General features: G+C 43.9%; 1 protein-coding gene across 3 annotated transcripts in view; it reads right to left on the reverse strand.

The window, feature by feature from the left end:
* TEX2 (testis expressed 2) overlaps positions 1 to 4,339 on the reverse strand; it is a 122,738-nt gene extending 118,399 nt beyond the window's left edge. For 2 of the 3 annotated variants that reach the window (XM_066234337.1, XM_066234335.1), the window contains exon 1: positions 4,181 to 4,339. The gene's annotated coding sequence lies outside the window, so the exon portion shown is untranslated. Of the gene's footprint in view, positions 1 to 3,503; positions 3,723 to 4,180 lie in introns of those variants that run through there. The other variant, XM_066234336.1, reaches the window with a different exon arrangement.
* Positions 4,340 to 27,487: the final 23,148 nt, after the last annotated feature.

Genomic DNA, 27,487 nt, shown 5'->3' on the forward strand with positions numbered 1-27,487 from the left:
TCCTCTGACCCACAGATCATGGATTAATGCCGGGCCCTGAGTGGCAAATCTGACAAGAGGCACTCCAGGACCACCTGCCAGTTAACTGTCCATTCTACCATTCGACAGCATCATCTTTTATTGGGTGCTCCCTATGTGCCAGACACATGATTGCATCATAGAATCCTCACAGCTACCTATAAAGAATGTACTACCATAGATCGTCTAATCTAAGACTGCACTGATTTATAAGGTGCACTATTATTTTACGCACAAAAAAGGGAAGTCAATGACAACTACAACTGGAAGATCTCATAGATTATAAGACACTTTTTTTTTCAGAAATGTTAAGATGAGACAAATTAGCCTGACCAGGTGGTGGTGCAGTGGATAGAGTGTCAGTCTGGGATGTGGAGGACCCAGGTTCGAAACCCCGAGGTCACCAGCATGAGCACGGGCTCATCTGGTTTGAGCACAGCTCACCAGCTTAGACTCAAGGTCGCTGGCTCGAACAAGGGGTTACTCAGTCTGCTGTAGCCCCACGGTCAAGGCATATATGAGAAAGCAATCAATGAACAACTAAGGTGTCGCAACGAAAAACTGATGATTGATGCTTCTCATCTCTGTCCATTCCTGTCTATCTGTCCCTATATATCCCTCTCTCTGACTCTTCCTCTGTCCCTATAAAAAAAAAATTTTTTTTTAAAGATGAGACAAATTATACTGTCTTAGCACTGCTGAAGTATGAATACTGTCCCATTTTACAGATAAACAAACTGATAGTGAGAGAAAAATAATTTGCCCAAGGTCACAGTGCTGATAAGTGGGAGCACTGGCATACTGACGTGGTCAGTCTGATCACCCTTTCACAGTAGTCAACTCAAATTTCCCCATGGCCACATGAATTATCTAAAAATGCACCAGGTAGAGAGGCAGGACATGGGATGCTAATTTTTACTCTACCATGAGCACATTCACTGCAGCAGTTCTCCAACATCTCTGAACCTGACCTTTCACATGTCCAAAGAAGACACTGTACCAGACTATCTCAATAACTGTTGTTCATCTTCTAAGAAAAGAAACGTGGTCTAATGAAAAAAGCACATTTTGAAATCATACAGTCCCAGATTGAAATTCTTGCTCCATCATCTAATCAGTTTATCACCCTGGGCAAGTTACTGAACTGCTCTGAGTCTCAGTCTCCTATAAAAGGAAGCTAGCTCCCTTAGATGGTGGCTCAAGGGCTGGAGAGGAGACATGTGTACGTAGAAAGTAGTACATGGCAGAGGTGGACACCAACAAATGCTCTCTTTTCTAAACTAGCCCCCTCATGCTTCTACTTTGGGATAGAATCAAAGAACAAACATTTCCTGTGACCTCAACAGACCCCAAGGGGTTCCTCAGGAGAGAATGAAGATCAGACAGAGGAAAGCAGACCCAGGCAAAGAAAATGAACTGAAAACACCTGGAGTACAGGGACACTATTTGTTTAATGAACCTCTAAATTTTTGAATAAATGAATTGATAGTGGAAAGGAAAAAAAAAGATCAGAACTTAACATATCAAATGATACACATGAGGATGAAGATAGCCTTATAATAAACCTGACAGAAAAACCAGTCTCTGAAGATTCAGTTTGATACCATAAGTGATCTACAGTGGGAAGAATTTCCTGTTACTCTATTTTGTTCTTATGTTAAGTACTATTCTATGCATTTCTCCCTTTCTATTACTCAACAGCTTCAGAGGCCCTGGCTGGTTAGCTCAGTTGGTTAGAGCATGGTCCCCAAATGAGGTTGTGGTTCAATCCCAGGTCAGGGCACACACAGGAAGCAACCAATGAATCCACAACTAAGTGGAACAACAAATGAATGCCTCTCTCTCTTCTTTCCTCTCTCTGTCTCAATCAATAAAAAGTCATTAATTTAAAAAAAGAGTTTCTGAAAATCCTCAGAAGATGAGGGCTTTAGACTTGGAGGGCAGGTGAATCATATGGCATGTAGGAAAAAACTTTTAAACCCTTATTATTTTTTCCCATCATACTCACAATGCCTTGCAATTCTGGTACTCACCTGACTCTCAATAAAAATTAGTTGAATTTTTTTTGAGAGAGAGAAATAGGGAGAGAGAGAGAGAGAGAATATCAAGCTGCTCCTGCATATGCCCTGAGCAGGGAATTGAACCAGCAACCTCTGTGCTCTAGGTCTGAGACGATGCAATCCACCGAGCTATTTGGTCAGGGCAAAATTAGTTGAATATTTTTTACTTCAAGCAATTTCTTTGAGCATAACTCCAAAACATCCTATACATTTATTCTACCTAAAAGCCTCATCTTTCCTGCTTCTCCTCCAGATGCATTCTAAAATGTAATCACTAATAAACAACACACTTGTTGCATGCTGTCTCCAATCCTCTCACACCACGGCCTTCAACTCACTCTTCAAACCTCAACAAGGCCCAGGACACTCCGCCCAACCAAACTCTTGCACTTTCCCTTCCCTCTCCATCTGTCCCAGCCCTTGGGTCACTTGTCAGTTGTCTGCTTACCAACACGTTCTGATCTGAATCAGTGTGTTCCTCTCCTTCCTCTCAGACACAGTACTTTTCCCTGGAGATGAATGCGCACACAAGCTGAGTTCCCCCAGAATCCCTCACACCCCTGCTCCAAGCCTTCACGGACACTCCCAGAGGGGCCCCTATGAAAGAAACTATATAGCAAAAATCCCACTCCATCCCCATCACCTCAGGCTTACTTGTTCTCCACAAGTTTAGACCCACTACCAACTTTTGGAAGAATGTGAAAAAATACTGAAATAGTTTACAGTCTAGGTAAGAGCTCATAGAAATGGCAGTTTCACTCTTTTAATACTCACTTCCTATGAGATCAGCTTCACTGGGTCACCGAGCTCTGAACCCAGACACAGACTCCTCAAACACTCCCGAACCCAGAGGTCAAGGATCCTTTGCCCCTTCGTTTTCCCTTACTGATTTCCATATAAAAACCTATTCGTTTTACAACCTTACAGCTTAGGTCTGGCTCCTGACAGGGCTTCTTTGACGAATATCATCAAAACATGCAGGAGGCTGGTTCCTTCCAATTCTTGTGCAGAGCAGCCATGGTGTCAAGAACCGAGATTTCAACCATAAATACAGCACCACCTCTGCCTTCAAGGAGCCCACGCTGTTCCTTCAACTCTAAAAGAGAATGTCCTTCCTGGGCAGGAGTGTCTCTATAAAACATAGTGACGAAGTACTTCCTAGCTTTGGAACAAGAGCGAGGGTGGAAACAAGACTTTGCCTTTTACATTTGATGCCCTGTAACCATAACAACCGAAGGAGTAACAACCATCAATCCACCAAGGGGCTAAGTTTTCCAAAAAAAAACACAAAACCTTTTGCAAGAAGGGAAACTCCCTTTGCACCAACTCCCGCGTCACCCGCGCGTTCTGGGCAGCGCGAGTGGTGCAACCTCCACCAGCTGTCGATTCCTCCTCCCGGTCCCACCGTTTCCTCTGTGTACTCACCGGCGGCCACAGCCTCCGCCGTCACGCCCGCGCCCCGGGGCCGGACACCTGGCGTTAGGCCTCCGCCGAATGGCACTTGTTAACCTTCCGCTCGCCGGCTTTCGGCACGCCGCCGTCTGCTGTCTAAGGCAGGCAACCACCCCACAGCCACCCGCGATCTCCAGGAGTTAGAGAAAAACCACCCGCGGCGCCGACAGCCTGACCGATCCGCGTAAAAGTAACTGTGGTTCTCGACTTGCAAGCATTTTGAGACGTGGGCAACGGGGGACCGCTTGAACCCGGGTCCCCATTCAAAAAAAAATGACAAGCTGTTTTCCTAGTTGGTGTGCGGACGGTTCTCCCGGGCCCGGCCGAACCCTGAGCCGGAGCCAGGAACCGGCGGACCGCAGGCTGGGAGGACCGGACAGAGTGCACCTCTGGCCTGGGTCAAGCCCAAACCACCCCCACCGCCCAAAGGAAGGCAGGCTTCGTCGTGGGGGCGTCGCGAGTAGGCGTCCGCGTCCACCCTCCAGCTGCGACAGCAGCACAGCAGGGCCCCGAACGGCCCGACCCCTGCGCCCCGCCAACGGCCGCTGGCGCCGAAGCGTCGCCCGGACCCCGCGGAGTCGCACCGCCCCCCGCCCGGGCCTTCTCGGCGGGCGCCCCTCCACAGCCCGCCCGGCCCCAGGCGCGCTCACCCCGGATCCGCTGGCTGCCTCATTGTACGGCGCCGGCGTCCGGGCGCCGCGGTCGCCTCAGCTCCGGCTTGGGCTCAGGCTTCGGCCGCCGTCCTGCCACCAGCCCTGCCCGGGGCACCGGCTGCCCGCCCCGCCCCTCTGGCGGGCCCGCCCCGCGCCCGCGGCCGCCAACACCTACCAGAGAGCGAAGGGGCGGAGCCGGCGGCGCGCCAGGCCCAGCCAATCCAGCCCCTCCCTGTGCACCGATGGAGTGGCCGTGGAAATGGGCGGGCGATTGGTCAGGTCTGTTAAAGGGGCCGCCGCCCACAGAGCTGGGGGAGAGGGGGCGATGGCAGTTTTACCAGAAGGAAACCAGGGTAGGGACAGTAATAACTTTTCTTCTCTTCAACCGAGCATCGCTTTCCCTAGCTCTTTGCACTTATGAATTTCCTCGTCCTGCAGTCTACTAACAAGTGGAAACAGAACCAGGGCCTGCCAGAGAGAGAAACTGAGGTGCGGAAAACCAGGGGTCTGCCGCTGGACAAATTCACTAGAATTTGGGTTTTAGGAAGCCGTCAGATACATCTGCCCCCATCCAATGAACAGACATTGGCTTTAAAAGGAACATTGGCTCAGTGGTAGAGCGTCGGCCTGGGGTACAGAGTTCCCGGGTTCGATTCCCGGCCAGGGCACACAGGAGAAGCACCCATCTGCTTCTCCACCCCTCCCCCAGGCTCCATTGGAGCAAAGAGGGCCCGGGCGCTGGGGATGGCTCCCTGGCCCTTGGCTTCTGCCCCAGGCGCTGCAGTGGCTCTGGTCGCGACAGAGCGACGCCCCGGAGGGGCAGAGCATCGCCCCCTGGTGGGCGTGCCGGGTAGATCCCGGTCGGCGCATGCGGGAGTCTGACTGTCTCTCCCCGTTTCCAGCTTCAGAAAAATACAAAAAAAAAAAAAAAGGAACATTCTCAGCTTCAACCTGGAGGATTTTAACAAGCAGATTCCTAGGTCCTGCCCCAGATCCTCTAATTCGCTATGTGTGGAATGGGATGGGGAAAGCGTGTGTGTTGGGGGTGGGGCGTGTTTCAGTACCCCCTCCCCCGAGGTGATTCTGATGTACGCGGTACAAGAAGAGCCACATTCTGGTACCTATTTCAAGTTCATCATAGCAATAACATTGAAATTCAACTGCGAAAATTAAAGCTAAACTTTTTATTCTCAAAGTGACATAATGTTTGAGATACTTGCTGGTTGAGCTGGAGGTTACCTACTGAGAAACCCTGAACAGTTCCCTGAGTGGGTCACACTAAGAGCTGTTTTTTGATTGTATGTTTTGCTAAGAGCTGAATTTGAAGGGCTAGGATGAAGCTACAAGCCAGTCTTGTTCTCTGACTCCTGAAACAATGCTTAAACGTCTTAATGGCAAACACACCCTTCCTCATTGCTGTCACCAGGCCCAGTCATAACCCTAGGAAGGTGCCTTGCCCGTCTGGAGCAACATTCCAATACTGTCAAGCTCCGCCCACCCTACCAGCCACACTCCCTTTCTCATCCTGGTATTCTAGACAGACATCTGGCCCAGAAGTCGCTGACCCTGCACAAGTCGCTGACCTCAGCTTTAAGGTCAGCCCCCTTCAGTCCACCCCTTCTACAAGCAATGAATGGCTCCCCACAGCAACCCGGGTTTTTGTTTGTTTGTTTTTGTTTTTTGTTGTTGTTTTACTGTGATATCGGATGGGTCCTGTGTTTGCCAGGGACAGCTCCGCACACATCGCTCAACCTTGTCAGGACACCATTTGCCAAACCTTGGCCTTTCCAAAGGAAGACAAACTCTTCTATCAGCAGGAGAGGCTCCAGTCGTGAATATCTGGAAATATACATCAAGGGCAGTTATCAGTGGAGAAAGGCCCAAGACTCTGCTCAGCCACATCTGAAAATCTCCACCTCAGGAGGAGAGGTGGGCCTGGGCCCTGAGGCTGCACCACGGCAAGGGTCCTTGGAAGCGGTGTACATCCCAGAGTGCCCTCCTGCCATGTAGGGCATGCCAAGCCCTACATAATTATTTTATTAATTAATACACTGTCAACCTCACCTCAAACTAGAGGCCAAAAAGATCTAATAATAAACACTTAGAAAGAGCCCTTCTTTTTGAAAAGTGAAGAATCTAAACACTTTGAAAAATAAATGAACATATAATAATATTAACATTACCTGCCAATTAGGAGGTCCCTATACACCCTATACTATGTCAAGGCCTTTGTACACACTGATTGTGGAAAGCTTACAATAACCTTGTGTGGTAGGCATGGTTGTTATTTTCTCCACTTGACAGATACAGAAACCAAAGCTCACAGAGGATAGTGCTGTGTCCAAGATGACAGACTGGCTTAAGAGCCAGCATTCACGGCCTTAAGGACCAGGCTTCTACTAACTACTCTGCGCCAACGACTGTCACAGTGCCCTTTCTTGCTGCCAGAAACAGAATATATAACTTCAAAAAGCAAAAGAAGCAAATATCACCAATATTCATCAAAAGACAGTAATATAGGAGCACTCCCTTGAATTTTAAGTGCCATTGCTGTAACTTACCATCTGTTTCCCCTTGAACAAGTTATATAATTAAAGCTCTTGGATCCTCAGGTTGGTCATCTATAAAATGGGATAAAAGGAATTCTGCCTCCTTGCACTGGCATGAAAATAAAATCAAATAAAAAATATATGAATATATATGTACTTTGTCCTTACAAATGAAAAGAGTGGTTTTAGAGCTTGGCATCTGTGGTTAACTATCGAGACCTATGTCAAAGGTCAGAGATTGTGATGCTAAATTCAGATCTCAAGCAAGTTTCCTTACTTTGCCCCCACATAGCTACGTTCTATGTACAGCATGTATAAAGTGAATTAAATTTTTCCACCTATGACAGAAGTAGAAGTCACAGAAATTCCAGCTCAAGTTATTACTCTGGCATTTTGCCACCAATCATCCAACCATCACCTTTTCTCCAACCATCACCCCAATCTCTCTCGCAACCCAGGCTTCAGCTTAAGCAGCTGTAGGTTCTGGTTGAGTACTTAAATTTTTCCCAATTGTGACTTTTCAAGATAATCCCTATTTTCTCATGAAACTCTTAAGATTTTTAATTCACTTTTTTGACACTGCATTGCACTTTAGGACAGAGAGATGGTTACAAAGTATACCAAAACAAAAAAGTTGATTTACCTGTACATCTTTAAAAAATGATCGTCCGGCATATGGTGACACCATGGATGGAGCCTCAACCTGGAATGCTGAGTTCGCCAGTTCAAGAAACTGGGCTGGGCGGGTAAAGGCACATTCAAAAAGCAACTGCAAGTTGATGCTTCTCTCTCCCCTAGCCTACCTCTCTCTCTCTCTCTCTCTCTCTCTCTCTCTTTCTCTCTCCACTCTGTAAAATAAGTAAATAAAATCTTTTTAAAAAGATGTTAGGAATCCATTGTGCCACAAGCTGCACAATTAATGAGCAATCTCTGAGAGTAAGTACCAGGTGGTGTGGCAAGCACTGGGGATGAAGATGAGGGTACTTGTAAAACAAGTGTAAACACAGTGAACTTTTGGCATTAGATTTAGTAGAGAAAGACCAACAAATTGATAGACTAGGCTTCCACAAAGGTAAGCCCAGGAACTATGGGACACAGAATAGGCACTTATAACCCCTGGAAAACCCTGATGATATTTTAGAGGTAGCCAGATGAAAGCTATTAAGAAAAGAACTCAGAAAGATATCAAAAACACAAATAAGAGTGTTGTCACCAAAGAAGAATAGATTGGAGAAGGAGGGAGTGGTCAACAGCAACATATGCCTCAGAAGGGTCAAGTTAGAAAAGGTCTGAACAGTGCACCTTGGGATTTGGAAATGAGAATGTTACTGGAGTCATGGGCCAAAGCAGTGTAGGTAGGGCTGGAAATGCAGAGGCTCCCTAGAGCTGGGCTCAGGAGAAGAACTGAGATAAGAGAATGAAGATGCTGGGTGGAAAAGGACAGACGAGAGTCCTGGGAGGCCCAAGAGAACAGGGGAATTGCCAGGGGCAGGAAGAGTATCTACTCTTATACCACAAAGAGGTGGATGCAGATAAGAATGTCTTGCCTGACCTGTGGTGGCACAGTGAATAGAGCATCACCCTGGAACACTCAGGTCACCAGATCGAAACCCTGGTCTTGCTCTGTCAGGGCGCATATGACAAGCAACAAGCAAGCAATGAACACCTGAAGTGAAACAACTATGAATTGATACTTCTCACTTCCCCAACCCCATAAAATCAATAAATAAAATCTTTAAAAAGAGAGAGAGAGGGAGAGAGAGATCCCTGGCCAGGTGGTCTGGTTGGTTAGAACATTGTCCTGAAGCACAGAGGATGCTGGTTTGATCACACAGTCAGGGCACACACAGGAATGATCAATGTTCCTGTCTCTCTTTCTCCCTTCCTCTCTCTAAAATAAATAAAAATTAAAAGAAAAAAAGAGACTGTCAAAAGCATGCAAACCACCTCATTCATAGGTCAAGAACAGGAAGTTGAGGCAATTCCTGCCTGTTGGCTTCTAATTCCTAGCTCTAAAGTGAAAAGCAAAGTCATCTTTTGAGAGTGGGTGTGAGGTGATGATAGCAGCTTTGAGGGAAACAGTGAAGAACTGGAAAAGCCACTGAGAAAAATGAAAAAGGGAGATGCCAGATGGAGAGGGAGAATTCTGAGCCACCCCTCAGGTCCCAGGACTACAGAGTTGGATGAATGGTTGACCAGGGCTCAGCAGCTGGGCCCAGGTGGGGAGAATCCAGAATGAAGAATTTACAGGGTCAGAAACGAGAGAAATACAAAACAGTTTGGGGTACTGACAACAGGGGGGTTGACCTTGGGGATTCTATGTTGGATGGAGATACAAAGAAATACAAGGAGGAGGGGATGGATGGGAGGGAATTATATGTGGGGGCAAGAGAGAAAATCCAAATTTGTATCTATTCGGAGTGGGATGGGGGAGGCAAGGTTTTCACAGAACAATCGTGAATGATGACAAGGTCAAGTGTGGCATAGAACTGGAGTTTCTAAAGACACTCAACTCCGGGGCTTTCCCTCGCCTAGTTCCTTATGAAGAATAATCAAAGACCATATAGCCTCCAGCACTTTCTGTTCATTCTTCATCACCACTAGGTGACTCTCCCAGATGATGGGGGTATGAAGAACATCATTTTTGACAGAAACCTGTTCATAATCAGAAGGACTGCCACCATCACTGAGATATGAGACATCTCTCGTCCCCACAAGATCACATCACTCCTTAAGTAGCAGGAGTAGGAAGGGCTACTTGAGGAACATCTTCAGGATCTTGAGAGAAGGACATCTTTCAGTGGGTTGATGCTCCTGTGAATAATTCCCAGCCATCATGGAGCAGCAGAGTGATGTCAAGTACTTACTTTGCTAGTTAGCCCGTGAGACCTGAGGTTATTAAATATAAATGTCTCAAAACTCTGGCATTCTGAGTGCCACTAGGGGACTGGTCGCTTCTCATTGATGTGAGCCAGAGTGAAATTTCTAGGGAAAAGACTGACATTTTGCTGGCCAGATAGTTCTGTTGGTTAGAGCATCATCCCAAAGCACAGAGGTCGCCAGTTCAATCCCTGATCATGGCACATACAAGAACAGCTTGATGTTCCTCTCTCTCTCTCTCTCTCTCTCTCTCTCTCTCTCTGTCTCTCTCCTTTCTCTCTCATTGAAATCAATAACTAACAATTTAAAAAAAAAACACCTCACATTTCCCTCCCTGTTTATTCTGTGCCTTGCCTCTCCAGGGTCCTCCCAATGCTCCAGACAGAGAATGAATACACCATACAGCAGTTACTCCCTCTCTTTCCCTATAACTTTGACATCACCCACCATCCTTTGCTGCCTTCCAACCACCAGGCCCCGTACTCTACCGCAGCATGAGAAAGTCCATCTCCAGCTTGCCCAGAATCACCCTGGAGAACAATTCTAACTCTGGGATGGAGGACAAGATGTACAGCCAACAGGTGCTGGCCCCAGCCCTGCCTCTCTCATCCCACTCGAACATATTATCCCTTAAGCAGCAGGAGTGAGAGGACTTGGCTGGCTCTTTTTTTTTTTTTTTAAGATTTTATTTATTCATTATAGAGAGGGGAGGGAGAGAGAGAGAGAGAGAGAGAGAGAGAGAGAGAGAGAGAGAGAGAAGGGGGGAGGAGCAGGAAGCATCAACTCTCATATGTGCCTTGACCAGGCAAGCCCCAGGTTTTGAACCGGCAACCTCAGCGTTTCCAGGTTGACGCTTTATCCCAGGGGTCTCAAACTCGCGGCCCGCGGGCCACATGCGGCCCGCCGAACAATTTTGTGCGGCCTGCAGATTAATCCACGAAGTTCAAAATATTTTGAATAAAATTAAGTAAGCCTAGGGGCCTACTTGTATTTTTCATTTCTCTAGCATCCTAGCTAGATATTAGCTTAGTTAACAGCAGTTGTGATGCGAACTACAGTTTCTGGTCGTTTTGTGATACTGAGTAAACTGCATGTACGATTGTGCTTGTTGTACTGATTTTTTTGTTTTGTTTTGTTTTCAACTGCAGTGAGAAAAGTGTTGCGTAACAGTTGCCTTTTGTAGACCTAGTGCAGCCTGCCGAACGGCTGTGATCTTGCTCTGCGGCCCACATGCTGAGTTGAGTTTGAGACCCCTGCTTTATCCACTTAGCCACCACAGGTCAGGCTTGGCTGGCTCTTTAATAACATACTCAACCACCTGAACATAGGACTAAGTTGTTTGTTGTTGTTGTTGTTTTTTATCTTACAAAGGTGATGTATATACCCTGATAGAGAGAGCTAAAAGTCGATAAGAAATGTCAGCTCTGGACCAGGTTGTTAAGTAGAATTATGAATAGAAATTGCGGAATTGCTAGCCTTTGCCATTTCCACATGGCTAATGTACCCAGCACCTGTGTGATTTAGAGGGCAAAGATGCTCTGTATTTGGGTGGGAGCTTAGACAAAGAAAATGTTCAAATTTGTTATGGCCAGATTTCCCCAGAAAGCAGAACTTGAGAAAAAAAGTTCTCATGTGAATATGTTATGGGGAAGCAGGAACCCATGGGGCATACCTGAGGCTCAGGGCCCAAAGCAAGGATGGGGGCAGAGGTGTTTGATAATGTTATTGGGGTGGCCATATTCCAGGATGCTTGATTCTGAAGGATGAAGAAGCCCTGTGTAAAGCATCTCAGGGCCCACCATCCAGGATGGGGCAGTATAGGGAAGACATTTATCCAATGTCAGCTCAGCACAGGGGGCCTGAGCCCTGTTTTTGGGATTCACTGGCCTGACACTGAGTGCGTATCTACAGAGATGCCCTAAACAGGGGCTAAGAGGAGCCATCTTCCAGCCCCAAGGCAAGACAATGTCAGGTTGCACCTGCTGGAAGCTGGCAGGAGCACTCACAGAACTGGCCACTAAGGCAATGGCTGGAAGATCTCAAGTATTACCATATTTCCCCATGTATAAGATGCTCCCATGTATAAGGTACACTTTAATTTGGGGGCCCAAAATTTGGGGAAAAAATATATTACATAAAGTTATTGACTCAAGTTTTATTCATCATAAAATTCATACAACTCCTCATCACTGTTAAAACTCCCACCCATTAGCTTGTCCTCATTTGTGTCTGATGACAAATCACTGTCTTCAACAATGAGTGCAAAAATAAGCAGGAAATGCAAGTAAAAAAAATCTACAACCACTGTATAAACGCACCCAGTTTTTAGACCCCAAATTTTTCAGAAAAATATGCATCTTATACCTGGGGAAATAAGGTACTTAGATATTTGACCAAGGTTGCAGGTTTGATCCCTATCAGGGCACATAAAATAATCAACCAATAAATGCATAAATAAGTGGAATAAGATTAAAAAGCTTTGGTATATATATACTATGAAATACTACTCAGCATTAAGAAATGATGACATCGGATCCTTTACAACAACGTGGATGGACCTTGATATAATTATACTGAGTGAAATAAGTAAATCAGAAAAAAACTAAGAACTATATGATTCCATACATAGGTGGGACATAAAAATGAGACTCAGAGACATGGACAAGAGTGTGGAGGTTACAGGGTGCGGGGGAGGAGAGGAGGGGATTGGGGGAGGGGAGGGGCACAAAGAAAACCAGTTATAAGGTGACGGAAGACAATTGGACTTTGGGTGATAGGAATGCAGCATAATCAAATGTCAAAATAACTTAGAGATGTTTTCTCTGAACATATGTACCCTGATTTATCAATGTCACCCATTAAAATTAATAAAAAAAAAGAATTTGTCTCACGGCTAATTCAGGCAGTTAGAAGAATAGTATAAGGATGCTAATTCTGCTTCTCAGGCTATATCCTGCAAAAGGGGCCCCAAGAAAATTGGTGATTTGGCTCCTCTGATTTTGCCAATTGGATTTAAAAAAATAGGTCAGGAACACCCTGAAATGGAACTAACAATACATGGGCATAAATTTAAAGGACTTTTAGATACTGGAGCTGATGTATCTGTTATTGCTAAGCTACATTAGCCTCCTTCCTGGCCCACTCATGCAGCAGCCACAGAATTACAAGGTATAGGGAAGAGTAAATCCCCTCAACAAAGTTCTAGTGTTTTACATTGGGAAGATTAAGAAGGTCATTCTGGATTTTTTAAGCCTTATGTGCTCCCTGGATGGCCAGTTAATTTGTGGGGTAGAGATGCTTTGAAAAATACGGGAGCGTTGCTTGTCAGTCCTAATGGTTTAGTCAGTACTCAGATGCTTGATCGGGGATTTTTGCCCACTAAGGGACTAAGGAAAGAACAGCAAGGCATTCTCACCCCCATAGAAGCGGCACCCAATACCAGAAGGTGTGGATTAGAATATAAAAATTTAGCATAGGGGCCTTGGTAGCTCCTGCTACCCCAATAATGCATTGTGCTGACCCAATTACTTGGAAATCAGATAATCCTGTGTGGGTCGACCAATGGCCCCTTTCTCAGGAGAAACTTAGGGCAGCTGCTCAATTGGTACAAGAACAGCTACAGCTTGGGCACATTGAACCATCTAATAGCCCATGGAATACACTTCCATATTTTGATCTTGTTGCCTCCTGGATTATCAAGGGGCATAGGCGACCCTTACAGCTTATAGGTTTTGAGCCTCAAAATTATTGTTGTTCCTTTTTTCAAAGGATCAACAACAATGGCTCTGGGAAACTTCCACTAAATGGCAAATCGCTTTTGCAAATCAATGGACAACTTTATACTGAAACAGTCAACTTAAAATCAGCTCAAAGACTAGAATTATATGCCATTATCATGGCTTTTCAGCATTTGCCATATTCCTCCTTTAATCTATATACAGACAGCAAATATTTACTTATGGTTGTTTCCACTATAAAGACTGCTGTCTTAGGGACAACTGCTGATGAACTATTTCAGCAGTTCCTCCTTCTTCAAAGACGTGTATGTCAACATAGAGCTCCATGTTTTATAGGACATGCTCAAGCTCACTCCATGCTCCCTGGAGCTTTAGCACAAGGGAATGCCCTTGTTGATCAAGCTACCCAAAAGAAAATCATTTGGAGCAACCATGACAGATCGAGCAATTCAGTCTCATAATATTCATCACCAGAACGCTGCAGCCCTGTGTAAACAGTTTCAACTTTCTCGGAAGCAGCACGGCAGATTGGTAAATACTGTCCAAGGGGTCCTATACTACAATCTGTCCCTTAATTTGGAGTTAACCCTCAAGGACTCCTACCAGGACAACTTTGGCAAATGGATGTTACTCATATGCCTTCATTTGGCAAATAGTCCTATGTCCATGTTACAGTGGATACCTATTCTGGATTTATAGTAACCTCTGTCAGAACAGAAGAGGCTGCTAAACATGTTGTAGCTCATTGTCTGTATGCATTTTTCTATTATTGGATTTCCTAAACTGGTTAAACTGACAATGCTCCTCCATATGTAGCAAAAGCATTTACTGTATTTTGTCAAACCTTTCGAATATGGGTATTTCTTACAATCTTTAAAATCAAGGTATTATTAAAGTGTACCCAGCAAATATTTTAAGGTCAATTTAAAAAAATTTAAAAGGGGGGAGTCATATCCTGGAACTCCTTCTGGGTCTACCATATCATGCTTTTTACTTAAAAAATTTTAAATTCCTTTTGAATGCTGATGAACAGGAGATGCCAAATCTTTTTCTCCTGCAAACTACTACCTTCTTTTATTTGATCCAGCTAATAACACTATTTTGTCTTTTTCCAAATAGCTCCAGATATATGGAAAAGATTTATATAGGCAGATGGGGATCCTCAAACCCCTCAGCGAGATCTTCTGAGCATGGCTTTTAAGATACCTAGAGGCAGAAAAAGCCCAATAGAGATCAGGGGAACTACCAGCTTTTAAGATAAGCCCTTAAAGGCTCCCACTCCCCAAAGGGGTCTCATAGGACTCCATCTGGTCCTGCTTCAATAGTGAATAGGAAGGTCATTGAGCTAAAGCTTGCCAGGCTTACATGCCTTTGCTGTGAGGAAAAAGGGACACTGGAAGGTAGGCTTCCCCCTCACTCCTCTAAGGGAGGGTTCAGTCTCTTCCAGCCCTGCTCCAGCCACCTATGACCTAACCTTGACCAGAATGCTGGGGTTTGCCGCTGAAAGCTAAAGGTTCCCAGGGCCGTTGGCCCCATCTACAACACTGTGGACGAGCCTAGGGTATTTCTTCCAAGAAGCAGGTAAATTGATCTTATTTGCACAAGGGCCACTTAACTATGTCTTGCCTGAATAGTCAGGTTTTTTATTCTTCCCTCGAAGATCTCTGTTGTGGGTGTTGATAGTCCTATTTTCTGCTGCTTTGTTTAATATGTAGTGTTTTCTTTATTCCTCCTACCTCAATGCCCCGCTCATATTTCAGGCTGGGACCTACTCCTAATTTAGAGCTCTCTTTCCCCCTTTTGCCAACTTCTATTATGAATTTACCTTTGCCACCCAACTTAGTGTATCCCAAGGTTCTCTTTACCATGCCACAGTCGCAGAGCTCCAGGGAAAAGCAACCTGGTCTCATCTCTTCAGGCAGAGGAGAACAGAAGCTTCATCTCCACACATGCTGCAGATGGTTTTTCCAGTCTACCTGAATCATTACCAGCTAGAAGCCATGGTCATTGGGACTTGGACGTGAGCTGCAAAGTATAGAATTGTGACAACAATTCCAGTGCCATGCGGACTTTTCCTGGACTCCTGCTCCTTGTGACAGGTCCTATGGGACTGAACTGGGGTTGGGTTGCATTTGCAGGGATTTGGAATGGTGTTGGTGCCAACTTGGACTTGGTGAATATGTTAAGGACACTACTCTTTTCTGGATTCTTGCTGTATTGGCCAAGAGTTTGCTTAAAGGCTTTAATCACTGTAAAAAAAAAAGTAGAAGACTGGATAAAGAAGATGTGGCACATATACACTATGGTATACTACTCAGCCATAAGAAATGATGACATCGGATCATTTACAACAAAATGGTGGGATCTTAATAACATTATACGGAGTGAAATAAGCAAATCAGAATAAAACAAGAACTGCATGATTCCATACATTGGTGGGACATAAAAACGAGACTAAGAGACATGGACAAGAGTGTGGTGATTATAGGGGGGATAAGGGAGAGGGGGAGGGGGAGGGGAAGGGGCACAAAGAAAACTAGATAGAAGGTGACGGAGGACAATCTGACTTTGGGTGATGGTATGCAACATAATTGAATGACAAGATAACCTGGACATGTTTTCTTTGAATATATATACCCTGATTTATTGATGTCACCCCATTAAAATGGATAAAAATTTAAAAATAAATAAATAAATAAATGGAATAACAAATTAATATTTCTCTCTCTCCTTCCTTCTTTATTCTCTATCCCTCCTTCTTTATTCTCTCTCCCTTCCTCTCGCTAAAATTAATTTTAAAAATACATTAAAAAAAAAGAGGTGTCTGACACAAAGCCCATTTTCAAAAAAAAAAAAAAGAAGAAACCTCATACTATCCTCCCAAAACGGCTATCTTAAATTAGGATGGAGGTATATAAGATTCTTTTTTTTAAATTTTTTAATTTAATTGTGTTTACATAGATTCTAGGGTCACCCTGAATGCATCCCCCTCCCCCCTATTCCCTCAACATCTCCCTTGCCTCCCTCTCTACAGCACCCTCCTCCCTTCCTTCAGGTTTATCCCATCCTATCATCCCCTTTCCCTCTGTTCTCTTTTCCTCTGGTCCCTTTGATTCCTCCTCTGTCTGTTCCATTCCTCAGTTCTCATTATTCCTTGGATTCCTCAAATGAGTGAGGTCATATGATATTTTTCTTTCTCTGCCTGGCTTATTTCACTCAACATATTAGTTTCCAGGTCCCTCCATATTGTTACAAGAGGTAATATTTCCTTCTTTTTCATAGCCCCATAGTATTCCATTGTATATACGTACCACAGCTTCTTAATCCACTCGTCCACTGACGAACACTTGGGCTGTTTCCAGATCTTTGCTATTGTGAACAATGCTGCCATAAACATGGGGTGCATTTCTTTTTTTCAGTCAGTGATATGATGTCTTTGGGATATATTCATATAAGTGGGATGGCTGGGTCAAAGGGCAGTTCCATTTCTAATTTTTTGAGGAATCTCCATACTGTTTTCCACAGTGGCTGCACCTGTCTGCATTCCCACCAGCAGTGCAGGAGGGTTCCCCTTTCTCCACATCCTCGCCAGTACCTATCATGTGTTGTTTTGTCAATGAGCACCATTCTGACTGGTGTGAGGTGGTACTCATTGTGGTTTTAATTTGCATTTCTCTAATGATTAGTGATGTTGAACATTTTTTCATTTGTCTATTGGCCATCTGTATGTCCTCCTTGGAGAAGTGTCTATTCATTTCTTGTGTCCATTTTTTAATTGGATTATTTGTCTTCCTGGTGTTGAGTTTTACAAGTTCTTTATAAATTTTGGTTATTAATCCCTGACCAGATGTATTGTCGAATATGTTCTCCCATTGTGGGGTTTGCCTTTTTATTCTGTTCATATTGTCTTTAGCTGTGCAAAAGCTTTCTAGTTTCATATAGTCCTATTTGTTTATCCTGTCTTTTCATTCATTTGCCTGTGGAGATAATTCAGCAAAGAAAGATGTCGGTGAGCTTACTGCCTAAGTTTTCTTCTAGAATACTTATGGTTTCATGATTTACATTTAAGTCTTTTTTCCATTTTGAGTTTATTTTTGTGCATGGTATAAGTTGGTGGTCTAGTTTCATTTTTTTGCAGGTAGCTTTCCAGTTTTCTCAACACCATTTGTTAAAGAGACTGTCTTTACTCCATTGTATGCTCTTACCTCCTTTGTCAAATATCAATCATCCATAAAAATGTGGGTTTATTTCTGGGTTCTCTGTTCTGTTCCATTGATCTATATGTCTGTTCTTATGCCAGTACCAAGCTGTTTTGAGTACAATGGCCTTGTAGTATAACTTAATATCAGGAGGTGTGATACCTCCCACTTTATTCTTCTTTTTCAAGATTGCTGAGGCTATTCGTGTTCTATTTTGGTTCCATATAAATTTTTGGAATATGTGTTCTATATCTTTGAAGTATATCATTGGTATTTTAATTGGTATTGCATTGAATTTATAAATTGCTTTGAGTAATATAGACATTTTAATGATGTTTATTCTTCCTAATCATGAGCACGGTATATGCTTCCACTTGTTTGTGTCTTCCTTGACTTCTTTTATCAATGTTTTATAATTTTCTGAGTACAAGTCTTTAACCTCTTTGGTTAAATTTACTCCTAGGTACTTTATTTTTTTTGTTGCAATAGTGAAGGGGATTGTTTCCTTAATTTCTCTTTCTGAAAGTTCATTGTTCGTGTATAAAAATGCCTCTGATTTCTGAGTATTAATTTTATATCCTGCCACCTTGCTGAAATTGCTTATTAGGTCCAGTAGTTTTTTTTATTGGTTTTTTTTTTCTGGATTTTTCTGAAGCTGGAAACGGGGAGGCAGTCAGACAGACTCCCGCATGCACCCGACCGGGATCCACCCGGCACGCCCACCAGGGGGCGATGCTTTGCCCATCCGGGGCATCGTTCTGTCACAACCAGAGCCACTCTAGCGCCTGGGGCAGAGGCCAAGGAACCATCCCCAGCACCCGGGCCATCTTTTGCTCCAATGGAGCCTCGGCTGCGGGAGGGGAAGAGAGAGACAGAGAGGAAGGAGAAGGGGAGGGGTGGAGAAGCAGATGGGCGCCTCTCCTGTGTGCCCTGGCCGGGAATCGAACCCAGGACTTCCGCATGCCAGGCCGACGCTCTACCACTGAGCCAACCGGCCAGGGTCATGTCCAGTAGTTTTTTGACTGAGACTTTAGGGTTTTCTATATACAGTATTTATATCATCTGCAAATAATGATAGTTTTACTTCTTCTTTTCCAATTTGGATGCCTTTTATTTCTTCTTCTTGTCTGATTGCTGTGGCTAGGACTTCCAATACTATGTTGAATAAGAGTGGTGAAAGGGGGCACCCCTGCCTTGTTTCTGATTTTAGGGGAATTGCTTTTAATTTTGCCCATTAATTATAATGTTGGCTGTGGGTTTGTCATAGACGGCCTTTATCATGTTGAGGTATGTTCCCTGTATTCCCACTTTGCTGAGAGTTTTGATCATAAATGTGTGCTGCATTTTATCAAATGCTTTTTCTGCATCTATTGAAATTATCATGTGGTTTTTCTCCTTCCTTTGTTTATGTGGTGAATCACATTAATTGGTTTACGAATGTTGTACCATCCTTGCCTTCCCAGAATAAATACCACTTGATCATGATGTATGATTTTTTTCATGTATTGCTGGATCCGGTTTGCAAATATTTTGTTGAGGATTTTAGCATCTAAATTCATCAGGGATATTGGCCTATAATTTTCTTTCTTTGTGTTGTCTTTGCCTGGTTTTGGAATCAGAATTATGCTTGCCTCATAAAAGGAATTTGGGGCCCTGGCTGGTTGGCTCAGTGGTAGAGCGTCGGCCTGGTGTGCAGAGGTCCCAGGTTCGATTCCCAGCCAGGGCACACAGGAGAAGCACCCATCTGCTTCTCCACCCCTCCCCCTCTCCTTCCTCTCTGTCTCTCTCTTCCCCTCCCGCAGCCGAGGCTCCATTGGAGCAAAGATGGCCCCGGGCGCTGGGGATGGCTCCTTGACCACTGCCCCAGGTGCTAGAGTGGCTCTGGTCGCAACAGAGCAACGCCCTGGAGGGGCAGAGCATTGCCCCCTGGTGGGCAGAGTGTTGCCCCCTGGTGGGCGTGCTGGGTGGATCCCGGTCAGGCGCATGCGGGAGTCTGTCTGACTGTCTCTCCCTGTTTCCAGCTTCAGAAAAATACAAAAACAAACAAAAAATAATAAAAGGAATTTGGAAGTGTTCCTTCCTCCTGAATTTTTTGAAATAGCTTGAGAAGGATAGGCATTGGTTCTTCTTTGAATGTTTGGTAGAATTCACTTGTGAAGCCATCAGGCCCAGGATTTTTGTTTTTTGGGAGCTTTTTGATAACTGTTTCGATCTCTTTTGTTGTAATTGGTCTGTTTAGGCTTTCTGATTCTTCCAGATTGATTTTTGGAAGATTATATGTTTCAAGGAATTCGTCCATTTCACCTAGGTTGTTTAATTTTTTGGCATACAGTTCTTCATAGTATTTTCTTACAATATTTTGTATTTCTGTTGTGTCAGTTCTTATTTCTCTACTCTCTAATTTTATTTATTTGAGTCCTCTCTTTTTTTTTTGGTGAGTCTTATTAAAGGTTCATTGATCTCGTTTACCCTTTCAAAGAACCAGCTCTTGATTTCATTGATCCTCCGTATTGTTTCTTTAGCTTCTATGTCATTTATTTCCACTCTGATCTTTATTATTTCCTTCCTTCTTCTACCTTTGGGCCTTACTTGCTGTTCTTTTTCTAGTTCTTTTAGATGAAGGGTTAGGTTGTTTATTTGAGCTTTTTCAAGCTTCTTAAGGAATGCCTGTAGTGCTATGAACTTCCCTCTCAGGACTGCTTTTGCTGTGTCCCATAAATTTTGAGTTGTTGTTTGCTCATTATCATTTGTTTCTAGGAATTTTTTTATTTCTTCTTTGATTTCATTGTTAACTCATTTGTTATTTAATAACATGCTATTTAGTTTCCATGTGTTTGAGTATTTTTCAGTTTTTCTTTTGTGGTTGATTTCTAGTTTCGTGCCATTGTGATCAGAGAAAATGCTTGATATGATTTCAATCTTCTTAAATTTGTTGAGACTGCTTTTGTGTCCTAACATGTGGTCTATCTTAGAGAATGTACAATGAGCACTTGAAAAAAATATATATTCTGCTGCCTTAAGGTAAAAGGTTCTAAATATATCTATTAAATCAAGTTGATGTAGTGTCCTTTAAGTCTGCTATTTCTTTGTTAATTTTCTTTCTTGAGGATCTATCTAGTGATGTTAGTGGGGTATTGAAATCTCCTACTATTATAGTATTGCTGTTGATCTTGCCCTTTATATCCATCAAAGTCTGCTTTATATATTTAGGTGCTCCTATATTAGGTTCATAGATATTTATGATGGTTATATCTTTCTGTTGGATTGCTCCCTTTATCATTATGTAGTGGCCTTCTTTATCTCTTACTATAGTCTTTATTTTGAAGTCCATTTTGTCTGATATAAGTATTGCTACCCCAGTTTTTTTTTTCATTTCCATTTGCATAAAATATTTTTGTCCATCCTTTTACCTTCAGTATGTGCATCTTTTGTTATAAGGTGTGTCTCTTGTAGACAGCATATGTATGGGTCCTGTTTTCTTATCCACGTAGATACCCTATGTCTTTTGATTGGATCATTTAATCCATTTACATTTAAAGTTATTATTGATATGTAGTTGCTTATTGCCATTTTATTATTTTTTTCTTTTTTTCTTTTTTGTATTTTTCTGAAGCTGGAAACGGGGAGAGACAGTCAGACAGACTCCCGCATGCGCCCGACCGGGATCCACCCGGCACGCCCACCAGGGGCGATGCTCTGCCCACCAGGGGGCGATGCTCTGCCCCTCCGGGGCATCGCTCTGTTGTGACCGGAGCCACTCCAGCGCCTGGGGCAGAGGCCAAGGAGCCATCCCCAGCACCCGGGCCATCTTTGCTCCAATGGAGCCTTGACTGCGGGAGGGGAAGAGAGAGACAGAGAGGAAGGGGGGGTGGAGAAGCAAATGGGCGCTTCTCCTATGTGCCCTGGCCGGGAATCGAACCTGGGTCCCCCGCACGCCAGGCCAACGCTCTACCGCTGTGCCAACTGGCCAGGGCCGCCATTTTATTCTTTAAAGCTGTATTCCTCTTTTGCTGTATTCTTTTCCCATTTTGATCTGTTTACAACAGGCCCCTTAACATGCAGCATTGGTTTGGTTGTAATGAATTCCTTGAGTTGTTTTTTGTCTAGGAAGCTTTTTATTTCTCCTTCGATTTTAAATGATAGCTTTGCCGGATAAAGTAGTCTTGGTTGTAGGTTCTTGTTCTGCATTACTTTGAATATTTTTTGCCATTCCCTTCTGGCCTCAAGTGTTTCTGTTGAGAAGTTGGAAGTCATACTTATGGGGCCTCCTCTGTAGGTGATAGCCTTCTTTTCTCGAGCAGCTTTTAATATTTTCTGTTTATCACTTAGCTTTGGTATTTTAATTATGACGTGTCTTGGTGTAGGTCTTTTGGGGTGTCTCTTTAATGGAGTTCTCCATGCTTCTTGAACTTGTGAGAGCCTTCCTTGCATCAATTTAGGGAAGTTTTCAGGTATGATTTGATTGAATAAAGTTTCTATCTCCTGTTCTTTTTTTTTTTTTTTTTTTTTTTACAGGGACAGAGAGAGAGTCAGAGAGAGGGATAGACAGGGACAGACAGACAGGAATGGAGAGAGATGAGAAGCATCAATCATCAGTTTTTTGTTGTGAGACCTTAGTTATTCATTGATTGCTTTCTCATATGTACCTTGACCATGGGCCTTTAGCAGACCAAGTAACCCCTTGCTTGAGCCAGCGTCCTTGGGTCCAAGCTGGTGAGCTTTTTGCTCAAGCCCGATGAGCCCACACTCAAGCTGGTGACCTTGGGGTCTCGAACCTGAGTCCTCTGCATCCCAGTCCGACGCTCTATCCAGTGTGCTACCTCCTGGTCAGGCTATCCCTTGTTCTTTCTCTTCTTCTTCAGGAACCCCTATGATGTGGATGTTATTTCTCTTCATGTCTCAGAGTTCTCTCAGAGTTTCCTCAGACTTTTTGAATCTCTTTTCTTTTTTCTGCTATGCTTTCATGCCTTTGCTCATCTGTCCTCCTACTCACTGATTTGATCTCAGCTTCATCCATCCTGCTTTTAATTCCTCCCATTGTGGTCTTCATTTCTGATATTGTATTTGTCACCTCTGACTGATTCTTTTTTAATATTTCAATGTCCTTTTTTATACTTGCTATCTCTTTATTTAGGTGTTCATAATGACCATCCATTGTTGTTCTAAGATCCCTAAGCATCCTAACAATCATTATTCTAAACTCTGCATCTGGCAGTTTGGTTATTTCCATATCACTCAGTTCCTTTTCTGGAGATTTCTCTTGTGGTTTGATTTGGATTGCACTTCTCTGTCTTCTCATTATGTCTGTGTGTTTGGGTGTGTTGTTTCTAGGGCTGGTTGAGTCTAGTTTTGGTGTTATCTGCCTCCAATTTTCAGTAGTATTATTGCTAGGTCTTCTTGGGTTGGCATCAGCTGTTATTTGTAATCCACTTTCAGATTTGAGCAGCTTTAAAGTCTTGATTTGTTTATTTTCTTTTTAGTTGTAGTCTTGTTTACTGATCTCAGCAGGGGGCTTATTTGAAACTGTATCCAGGCATGCGGTGGGTGTAACCTGAGACTCTGAAGGCCTGATCTGCCAGTTACTGTCTCTGGGGGCAGGGTGCTCTCTCTGCTATCTCTGCTTCAGTAGGAGGAGGTGTATCTCAGATCTACATGGAGACCTGAGTTACTGCCCCTCCTCCCCACTTCTTGTTTTCAGCTGTGTCTTATTGCACTGATTGGAGCTGGAGAGATGTCTGTAGATGTATGATCTGGAAGCCAGCAAGCCTGCTTTCTTGCAGGAAGACAAAAAAAAATGTATATAAGATTCTAAATGACTTTTAATGTTGTTATAATTTTCTTTTTAGGGAAGCAGCATTAGGTTAGTGGCTTTGGGGTCATTTGGACCAGGGTTCAGGTTTTACCTCTGTCATTTTGAGCCATGATATTGGAAATGATATTGAACCTTCTTGAGCTCCTGTTTCCTCATCTGTGTATTAAAAATATTAACATCATATGTTATTGTGGAGTCTAAGTGTATGTATAAATGCTTAATATAGCATCTTTACATAATAGGTACCCAATTAATGGAAGCTGTTGTTTTTTTACTCTAGGGAAAATTACTGGCCATAGAGTATAATGCCTTTAGAAAGACAATGGGGTGATGATGCTTACACTTCAAAAACAGAAGTGAAAGAAGTTATCACATGGCTGCAGAAAACCCAAAAGAGTTCTAATATTTCAAATAACCGAACAGTGGCTACGTATCTTGGAGTTTCCAGGAAAGCATCAGTTTCAAATATTCTCTCTTGTCCCAGTAAATAAACTCATTTGAGAGTCAGTCATCTTGATCTTGGACCAGAAAACAACATTATAGGCATATCCCATCAAGAAGGGAAATTTCAAGCCTCTAGTTTCCTTTGCTCTGCCTGGAGTGTGGTAAACACAGCTTTTCTTTCCCGGTGGTTCTTCCTCCCAACCTCAGCTGAGGGGGCAGCTTTGTTTGCAGAAGGGAGATAATAAAAAAGCAGGTGACTCTCAGAAGAATCAGAAACTTTTTTTTTTTTGAACCAGAAACTTGAAGCACAACGAATACCACAAAGCAGAGGAGAAACCAAAACCCACAGGAGGAGGCCTGTGTTCCCCTCCAACCTTTGTGATTCACCACCACAGGAAATGGTTTGGGTTGTTCTAGTGTGAAAGTGATAGAAGCTTAATTCTGAGTATTAAAAAAACACAGAAACCTAAAAAAAGGAAGAAAAAAACTTACTTTCTTACCATCTGTTAAAAGCTATCAACATTGTGTTTATATTTCCTTCTGTTCTTTCTAAACCTTAGTTTCAAGTGGCTATTTTACACTATCTACAATTTGGTATTCCCGATTTAAAATTTAACATTGTTGTGCTCGCTTTGGCAGCACATACACAAATTTAACATTGTAACATAATGAGCAGCAGTATTTTTTTTTTTTTTTGTATTTTTCTGAAGCTGGAAAAGGGGAGGCAGTCAGACAGACTCCCGCATGCGCCCGACAGGGATCCACCCGGCACGCCCACCAGGGGGCGATGAGCAGCAGTATTGTATAGGTTAAGGGAAAGAAGGACTTGGCTTAGAGCCAGAAGGGTCTGAGTATTCATCTCAGCTCTGCCACTTACTCGCTATATAATTTTGGGCACATTATTTCTCTTTTCTGACTCATGTATATTATCTGTATAATGAAGATGATAGGCACATCCATTCTCTGCTGCTACTTTTCTGGGTGGTCCTCTAGTCTGTAAATTCTGTGAGCACAAGGCCCCTTCTGATTGATCCTCTGCTAAGTCCCTGGAAGCTCTGGTGGATTAAAGATGGCCATAAAGTCTTGGCAGTTCCTCTTATCCTGAGGTAGAGTCTATTTCTCCACCCGTTAGAATTCTGGGCTGGCCTTGCATGGTAGTCAGCCTCAAAGATGGTCCCAGTGATCCTCACTTCCTGTCCTTCGTGCCCTTTCATAGTCTCCTTCACCACGAATTAGGACTGATCTGTGTGACAAAAGAGTATGGCAGAGGTGACAAAGTCAGATTTCTAGGGCTATCTCCTAAAGGGTATTGAGGCTTCTGGCTGGGTCTCTTGGGTCACTTACTGTGCAGGAAGCCAGCCACCATGTTGTGAGGACACTCAAGCAGCCTGTGGAGAAGAAAAACGGAGTCTTTTCACCAATAGCAAGCGCCAATTTTCCAACTATATGAGTGAGCCACCTTGGAATGGAACCTCTAGTCCCAATCAGGCCTTCAGACAAGTACAGCTCTGGCTGACATTTTTACTACATCTAATGAGATATTCTAGGACAGAACTGCAAAACTGCTCCATAATTCCTGACTAATCCACAGAAACCAAGAGGTAAATATTTATTGCCACTTTAAACCATTAAGTTTGGGTATTATTTGTATGCAACAGTAGGCAACTAATACTCCCTATGACTGGCTTTGAACAATAAAATGCAACAGAAGTGGCATTCTGGGACTTCTGAGCCCAGGCCTGAAGAAGACTCATACTTCTCCTTCCTGGCTCTTGGAAACCAGTTGCCATGCTTTGAGAAGCCCAAGCCACGTGGAGAAGCCACACAGAGGAGAACCTAGGCACGCCAGATGACACAGCCCGCTAATCTCCCAGCCAACAGTCAATACTCACTGCCAGCTTGTGAGTGAGCATTGTGGAGCTTCCAGCTGAGTCTCGCCTTAGGTGACCGCAGCCCCACAGCCTCAGTCATCACCATACAGAGCAAAAGAACCATACAACTAAGCTCAATCAATCCACGAAAATGTGACCAATAATAAAATCACTGTGGCTCTAACCCTCTGAGTTTCGGGGCAATGTGTTGTGCAACAATATTCAACCAAAACACTGGCCTAGCACCTGACACATAGTTGGCTCTTTAAAAATGTCTGGTGAATAACTGCATGACCTTTGCTGGACTTGTTTCCTCTTGTATAACATCACAGAGGTTAGGCCATACCATACTTATCTTCTGCAAGCCTCTATCTCTATTGTTCTAGGGGTGCTTACCTGGTTACCAGCCACATGGCCTCACTTTCTTCTCGTGGAAAGACGGTCTGTGGCATGTCTGTTCCTTAACCCATACTAGTTCCTCCTTCCTTCTTTCTGTGGTGTATATACACTCCAGGCACCTGGTCCCCATGAAGCCCTAGTGATTTTGCTCATGTGGCTGTGTAACTTGGCAAAAGGAGATGAGCAGAGGCCCTCCACTTCATAGTCAACACCCGCTCAATTTATCCAGGGGCAATTAGGAGCATTCCCAACAGGTCCCTGGCATACAGGCAGAGAGCCGAACAAATGCGGACTACATTTCCCATCTACCTTCCTTGAAGCCAAGTCTGATAGCTGTCTTTGGCTAGAAAATGCCTGGCCTCTTCCACTGTGTTCAGGGCCCCAGCCAAGTTTCCTAAAGAAGAGATCAAGTCTCGGCTTGCAAGGATTGATGTTCAGCCTTGGGTTTGTAAGTTCCCTTGTCAGCCACACAGGTGCTATGGTTTTATTAGCATGCCATTTGGGGTGGTAGATTTCTGTTACTCCCAGAAAAAAATTTTTCAAAAGGCTAGAGAAGTCAAGTACCTAGCCTGAGGTCACAAAGCAAATCCCACTCGCTGATGAAATTGAAATTGCCCCTCTCCCATTTTCCAATTGCCTACCCCCCGCCCTCCTATCACTCATGTTACTCTGAGAAACATGATATGTGACCCATTTTAGAGATTATTCAGAAGAGCTTTTGGTCCTTCATGACATTAGTCATCCCCAAATCATTGTCATCATTGTTGTAATTAGTAAGGCCTCTCTCATTGAGCTATGAAGGTCTGTCCCAGACTTTATAAAGTTATCCAGTTTCTGGAGGCTACGGGTGGGGGCAGGCAGGGGATATCATGATGTTCTACCTCTACCCGGCCAGGACATACTGCTTGAACACGTACTGTCTTCCAGAGGCTCTGCAAGGCAATAGAGACGCAGCAATGAGCAACACCTGGGTCCTGCCTGCCAGGAGCTTGCGGGCAAGTGCCAAAGCCTCTCCCCCTCTTTGTGCAGGGCAGGGTGGTGAACCTCACATACCTGGACTCACGGTGTGGTTCTCGTACACTTCAGAGCAGAAGAGAAAGCACAGTGCCTTCCCCTCAAGCTCCAGCCTTGACCAGCTGCCTGTTTGAAATTCTTCTTTTTTTTTTTTTTTTTTAAATATTTTATTTATTTATTCATTCATACATTTTGGAGAAGAGAGGGGGGAGAGGAGCAGGAAGCATCAACTCCCATATGTGCCTTGACGGGCAGGTCCAGGGTTTCAAACTGGTGACCTCAGTGTTTCCAGGTCGATGCTTTATCCACTGCACCACCACAGGTCAGGCCAAATTCTTCTAATAGAGCTCTTGGTCTCTGCCCACCCTCATCTTAGTTAGTGGCACCACTGCCTACCCA

This window comes from Saccopteryx bilineata, chromosome 6 (assembly GCF_036850765.1).
Source record: "Saccopteryx bilineata isolate mSacBil1 chromosome 6, mSacBil1_pri_phased_curated, whole genome shotgun sequence".
NCBI lineage: Eukaryota > Metazoa > Chordata > Mammalia > Chiroptera > Emballonuridae > Saccopteryx > Saccopteryx bilineata.